Source organism: Cajanus cajan, chromosome 10 (assembly GCF_000230855.2).
Source record: "Cajanus cajan strain Asha chromosome 10, NIPB_CcT2T_4, whole genome shotgun sequence".
Classification (NCBI taxonomy): domain Eukaryota; kingdom Viridiplantae; phylum Streptophyta; class Magnoliopsida; order Fabales; family Fabaceae; genus Cajanus; species Cajanus cajan.
Genome location: NC_138526.1, coordinates 1856890 through 1863034, shown reverse-complemented (window position 1 = coordinate 1863034; position 6145 = coordinate 1856890).

Here is a 6145-nt window from a genome sequence, read left to right as displayed (position 1 = left end):
GGGTCCTTCTTATTCAATTTATATGGATATGGTGGCCAGTACTTCCAATCCTCCTCGCAGAAATTCTTGCTCTCCTATATGGGTTGGAGTTTTGCTGGAAGGAAGGTTTCAGAAGAGTGAACTATTATTTTGACTCTTGTTTTTGGTGGAGTTGTTGCAAACAGAGACTAAGATTCATCATCACTGTGCTAATGAACTCATTCTGACAAAGAAACCACTGGCTAGAGTGAGATTGCACCATGCATCATACATTGCAGGAAAGCAATTTTTGTGCATATACTTTTGCTAAGTTTGCTACTTCCATGGAGAACCAACTTCAATTCATTTATGTGGTTCTTGCGTGACCCGTCTTGCCTCTCCTAGCTGATGCGAGATGAACAATTTTTGCTAGATCATAGTCTCTATATTTTTCTTTATTTTTTTTTCTTTTGTTTGTTTCTTCACTCTTGTAAAAAAAAAAAAAAAAAAAAGAAGAAGAAGCATTTATTAGAAATAAATTTGATTTGATTTTGTATTTAAGAGGCGTAAACAAGTTACTTGCTTGTTATGCTAAGGGCCTTTTTGAATAGTTAAGTGTTTATTTAATAAATATGAATAAATATAATTTGAAAATTTATTCAAATAAAGTAATAAAAAATGTTTAATTTGGTAAGCTTTTCTAGATGCCACCTTGGACCAATGGCCGGTTTATATTGCTTGTTAGAGTAAGTGGCCTTTTCTTATCATGTTGGAAGAAAATGAACGGATTGAGCTCTTTGACTCTTTCTTTTGGTTGGTTCTAAGTCAGATACACGATGAATGCACGTATTGCGAGAACCAAACATAATAACAAGAAGAACGACCAAGAAACACTCCAAAAAAAACACTGTCAACCACAAAAAAGAAAAGTAAAGCAATCTGACTAATCTATTTTATTTTTTTTTTCGTTCATGGTGTATTCACCGTCGATAGCAGTGACTAATCTCCTCGTTATGTTGAAGACACCTCAAAAGATAGAATAATTGGCCTCAAGATTTAAAGCGGCTACATACACAAGGCAGGATTCAAACTCCTGACATTGCTTAAGAGTTGACACCTATATTTTTTGTTTTTTTTTTTACACCTATGTTTAAGTAAAGAAAAGGAAGTGGGATATATGAAAGTAATTTTTAATATACTTATTTTTATTAATTAAAAATTATTAAAAACTACAAAATTAGGATAGAGATATTAAATAGAGCGTAAAATTCATTAAATTATATATTTTTAATAAATTTTAATTGATTAAAAAAATATTTTTTTTTAAAAGAGTGTGTGAGAGAATATCTTACTAACATTTATCTTTATAAAAGTAAGAAAAAGCAATGGAATTTTGTTCAAGAGTGTATTTAGGAACAAGTGGGCAATTTGTTGGTCTTTCTAGATTGTCTAATTCACTTTTTGGGATAGCAAGAGATGGAGAACTCTGATTCCAAGAGATTGTAAAATTGATTTGAATCCACGTTTTGATGACTGGGTTGGAAGTCTCATTGGAAAAGAATTGGCAGGCCCAGGCTGGTTTTGAAGAAGCCACTACCTGTTCCACGTGAGCTAAGGCTCAACTTACATTGTTTTATACTTTAGTAAACTTTTGTACCCCTTCTATAATACTTGGTGTTACAATTCACAAACCTAGCCATGTTTACTTTAATTTTTTTAATGATTGAGAGAACTGATTTTTATATCATGGTGAGCATGGATTGAGTTGAAATTTCGACCATATTTAGAACCAAATCATTTTAATTTTTTTTTTTTTTTGCTAAAAATCTATTTTGGTCTCTTATAATCTTTTTTTGTTTCAATTTAGTCCCTCATTAATTTTTGGTCTCAATTTGGTCCCAAACTAATTAATTGGTTTCAATTTAGTCCCAAATTAATTAATTAGTTTCAATTTGGGACTTCCGTCCAAATTATTTAAACGGAGTTAACTTTTGGCCACGTGATTGTCATGTAGATGCATACGTGACATCCACGTGGATGAGAATTTTTTTTGAAAACACCTGGACCCGGAACTAGGGATGGCAAATATACCCGTACCCGTGGGTAATACCCGAACCCGTCCCGACTTTGACGGGGAATACCCGGTTTGACCGGGTACGGGTACGGGTACGGGTAAAACCCGATATATTGAATCGGGTACGGGTACGGGTACGGGTATGTACTTACCCGCCCCGTACCCGTACCCGTACCCGTCCCCGTTCTCATTTTTAATTTAATATTCACTTTTAATTTAATTATATTAAAAAATTTAATATTTTTTTTATGTATGATTATTTATTATAATGTGAGATAAAAAATAACCTAATTATAATTATAATATAATAAAAAAAAATAATTTAAAAATATTATTTTTAAAAAGAAAATAAAAAATAAAAAAATTGACGGGTACGGGTACGGGTACGGGTATACCCGATACCCGACGGGGATGGGGATGGGGATGAAAATCCATACCCGACGGGTATGGGGACGGGGATGGGGATGAGTTTTACTTGCGGGGACGGGGACGGGTATCATGAAACCCGTACCCGCCCCGCCCCGTTGCCATCCCTACCCGGAACGGCCCGTTCTGAGACTGGAACGGGTCATTCTGGTTGCAAAATTAAAACACCACTAGTGAAGCAGATATACCCTTTTGGAAACACCTGGACCCGGAACGGCCCGTTCTGAGACTGGAACGGGTCATTCTGGTTGCAAAATTAAAACACCACTAGTGAAGCAGAACGGGGCGTTCTGAAACCAGAACGGCCCGTTCTGATTTCAGAACGGCCCGTTCTGGATTCAGAACGCCCCGTTCCAAAACTGTGAATAAAATATTCTTTACTTAATTGTGTTTTTGATATTATAATTATGCAATTTTGATCTCTAAGGTTTTAATTGAGTAATTTCAGTCCTTAAAAGATTATAGTTGTGTAATTTTAGTCTCACAATTTTTAATTGAACAATTTTAATCTCTCAAATATCATAATTGTGCAATTTTAGTCTTTCTCATTAAAAATTTAATAATTTTAAAATTTTAATATATATATATATAATGTTTTAAAACTATATAATTGTTTGTTTATTTAAATTAACGTATATTATTTTTTTTAATGTATCAAATGATATATATTTATTATTACTAAATAAATAAAATTTATATATTATTAGTATTTTAATATTACAGATAAATTAATATCAATAATATTTTTACTATATTTATAAATAAACTAATAATTTGATAAATATAACTTAATATATATTAATATACTTTTACAAAATATAAATATATAAGATCAGATATATATTTCTAATTAATATACTTATATTTTTGTAAAAGTATATTAATATATAACAAGTTATATTTATCAAATTATTAGTTTATCTATAAATATATTAATAATATTATTGATATAATATCGAAAATTATAATATACGTTAATTTGAATAGATAAATAATTATTTAATTTTAAAATATTATATATATATTAAAATTATTAATTTTTAATGGGAGAAACAAAAATCATACTATTATGATATTCGAAGGACTAAAATTGTTCAATTAAAAATTGAAGGACTAAAATCGCGCAATTATAATTCTTTAAGGACTAAAATTATGCAATTAAAATCTTGGAGATCACAAAACTGCACAATTGTAATACTTGAGAGATAAAAAATGCAATTAAACCAATATTCTTGATTAATTTTATTAAAAAATATAATAATTTTGAAAATATTTTTTTATGATAAAAATTTTAAAATTACTTATTTTTATAAAAATATAATTGTCTTATAAATAGAGTAATAATTTTTTATTTTTCTCTTTCTGTTTGAAAAAATATTTAAATATCACTTTATAATTTTTTGCATCTTATTTAAGATTAAAAGAATAAAATGATAAAAATTAATAAGATAAACATAATAAAATAAAATATAAAAAAAATATTAATATATTTATTTTATTAGATATAATAACATAATTAAAATATAATTAATAATATATATTTTATAAAATTATTAATATTTTATATATAAAAAAATAAAATAAAACCAGAACGGCCCGTTCTGAAACCGGAACGGGCCGTTCTGGTTGCATTTTCGGTGTGTTAATTTTGCACCTGGAACGGGCCGTTCCGGATGCAAAATTAACACACCAAAAGTGCACCCAGAACGGCCCGTTCTGGTTTCAGAATGGGTCGTTCTAGGTTCAGGTGTTTTCAAAAAAATTCTTATCCACGTGACATCCACGTATGCATCTACGTGGCGTCCATGTGGCCAAAAGTTAACACCGTTAAAGCAATTTGGACGGATAGTCTCACATTGAAACTAATTAATTAATTTGGGACTAAATTGAAACTAATTAATTAGTTTAGGACCAAATTGAGACCAAAAATTAATGAGGGACTAAATTGAAACAAAAGAAGATTATAAGGGACCAAAATAGGTTTTTAGCCTCTTTTTTTTTATAACTTAGACCGAATCCATCTGTCCATAATCAAGTTAGGTCGGATTGTGTGATTAAGTTTATTAATAGACTTATCACAAATAATTTTGAAAGTTAAAATGGGGAAACGAAAAATTAATTGTAATAAAAAAAAAATTTGATAAATAATCTCAAAAATTATGATTATAGAATAATGCAAAAAAAAAAAAAAAAAAAAAAAATATATATATATATATATATATATATAATATAATCTACAGAATTATAGAACTAAATAACCTAAAATATTATATAATAATAATGACAATAATAATAATGTAGATTCGAGTTAATTTAAGTTATTTGGTTTATGTTTGCGCTCAATTGTTACTTGAGTCAATATTATTAGACTTATAATTTTAAAATTTAAATCAAACTAATAAATTAAACCAACTCAAATATTATCTTTGATTTGGCTCAAATTGAATTAGGTCATCCCTAATCCAAACTCATGTCTATCCCTAGTTTTATAGAGTTGTCAAATAGGTTCGGGAATGAGTTGGTTTGACTGAATACTCGAGATAACTTTGTAGAGGCAAGATTGACTTGAAACATAATACTTGTTTATCATAAACAAAGCTCACATAATGGAACCTAGTTTATTGATTAAGAACGAGATTTAGTCATAGTATTAAAGGATAACTAGTATAAAAAATCTTGATTTTGATCTTCCTTAAAACTTTTTGAAGTTTTCTCTTGTCTTTGTCTTTGTTATATCAAAGTACAATCTATAACCCTTTAAAACTTTTAACAAAGTGAAATCTTTTTGCAAAGATATAAAATAACTAGTTGTCTTAGAGAACAATATAAATCACAGTTAAAAACAAAAAGTGAACAATGAAATGCATGATAATCTTTTGGAGATAATACTTCGTTTGTCTAAGATGAATGCCTAAAACATCACATTTAATATGTTTGATGCTTCTATCATTTGTTTTTCTTGTTATTACTTGACAAATTAAAGGAATAAAAGTTTCTTTAGTACTTGCAACATACAAAGGAACATATATTTGATTTTCGCTAGAAAAATGACAAGTAAATATGTCAAAATATATGAAGTCAGTTAAAATCATTTTTGATTGAAACATGCAACAATTCCTTCTTTTTTGTACCAAAATGGTGATAAATAGTTTCCTTGATTAATTAAATAAAATGTGACAATTTGGTGAAATGCATTTAATGCAAACATTTATTGAATTAACAGATACCTAACTTTACAAGGAAGCAAAATGGAGTAAGATGAAGTAAATCAATGAGTGCTACTCAATAATTTGCAACGGTCTTCTTCAAAGTTCACCTATAAAAATGAGTTTGAACCTCACATAAAAAATAAAATAGACTCAATTTATTCTTTCTTTGTAAATCTAATTTTTTACTTGAAAGTTTATCACGTCTTGTGTGTAAGATAAACTATTTGTTATTTTACTCAACTTAATTAAGTTGTGTGTTTTAAATTGAAACCTGAATTGAATGTAAAAGATAGTGAAATATGATCTAGTTGATTAAAAATTGAATGTAATCTCAGATGTTGAAACAAGTCAGTATAAAAATATATTGTTTTATTTACTTCTTCGTATGTTCTTTGATTTTACATGACAACTTCATTATTTTCAAAAGTGTTGAGTATTTTGTTATATACTATTCAATCCACATAATGTGACACATGAA